The sequence below is a fragment of the Etheostoma spectabile genome, unplaced genomic scaffold (assembly GCF_008692095.1).
Source record: "Etheostoma spectabile isolate EspeVRDwgs_2016 unplaced genomic scaffold, UIUC_Espe_1.0 scaffold379, whole genome shotgun sequence".
NCBI classification, from domain to species: Eukaryota; Metazoa; Chordata; class Actinopteri; order Perciformes; family Percidae; genus Etheostoma; species Etheostoma spectabile.
The window spans coordinates 504123-505455 of NW_022605596.1; positions in this window are offsets into that span (position 1 = coordinate 504123).

A 1333-nucleotide genomic window follows, 5' to 3' on the forward strand; every position below is an offset into this window, starting at 1 on the left:
CCCTAATGTGGTTCACCTGATGTCTCACCTGTTCCCTGTTATCTTGTTACCTCTTGTGTTTAACCCCAGTGTTCCCTTTGCCTCTTGCCAGATCCTTATGTTGCGTCGTCGTGTGCGTGTTCCTGCCAGTCTCCAGCGGTTTCCCTGTGAGCTGTGATACCTTTTCCCTGTGCTGCTCCCTTGTTTTTGTGTCTCCAGACCCCCTGACCTGTGTTGGACCTTTTTGTTTTTCCCGGAGGTTTCCGGATGTGGCCAGTGCCTCTAGCCCCCGGTGCTTTTCTGTTGAACTGAACTGTGTAAAATCAACTGCTGTGCTCCTGCTCCTGCCTGCTGTCTCTTTGCCGCATTCGGGTCCTGTCCTCACCTCCCCGTGACACCCAGGTTTTTATGATGACGACATTGGCCTTTGAATATGATGAATGAAAGTATGTCTGTGTCTATTTGAAACCGCGTTGCTGCCACTAGCCAGGACACTCTTAATCTCAAGGAGCTTTTTATCCTGGTTAAATACAGGTTTGAATGATTGAAAAAAAACATGGTTGAATGGAAGACAACGCAAGGGTTAACTATTATTTTTGGGTGCTTTTTCCTTTATTACATAGAGACAGTGGATAGGCACGACAGGGGGAGACAGATGGGGGGGATGACACACAGCAAAGGGCAGCAGGTCGGATCCGAACCCGCGCCGCTGCAGGACTCGGCCTACGTGAGGGGGCACGCCGCCCCAATTTGGGTTTTTTTAAGTTCCTCTGACCACAGTTCCTGGAACTCTTTCAGCTCCTACTTCAGGGCAGGGTCTTTTCCCTTTTTTGCTCTTTCTGCAACATCTGAAACACAAACTGTACATATTCTTCCCTGTCTGTTGCAATTTGCCTACGTGTGCTAACTCATGAACACAACTATTCAGCTGATTGTTAATGCTAATTAAACATGCCCGTAGTTTTGTTTGCGTGTTGCGCTCTGCTCTTCTATCTCCTTCCATGTTAATCAGGATCACATGATGCTGGAGCCTTTGTCTCGTGTTTCTCTAAGTACTCCCGCCTAGTCTTTAAAGGCCGCCATTCGAACTCAGTTTGTTCTTTATGTGGCGCTAAAGTCAAGTGACGATGCTATAAAAACCGTTGCCGTGCTTGCGTCACTCCCTTACCCCTCCTACCGGGTCCCACTTGGCCAGTGTGAATGCAAATGGAAAAAAACTGTTCTGGGGGAGAGTAGTTAGTAGAACAGCTTAGAAGTGGACTGGTCCTGTAACTACGTTCTACTTGGTCGGAAAGAGGGTTATGACTCTGGAGTTGGTACTCACACTGGAGCTAATTGCAGTCACTATCTCACT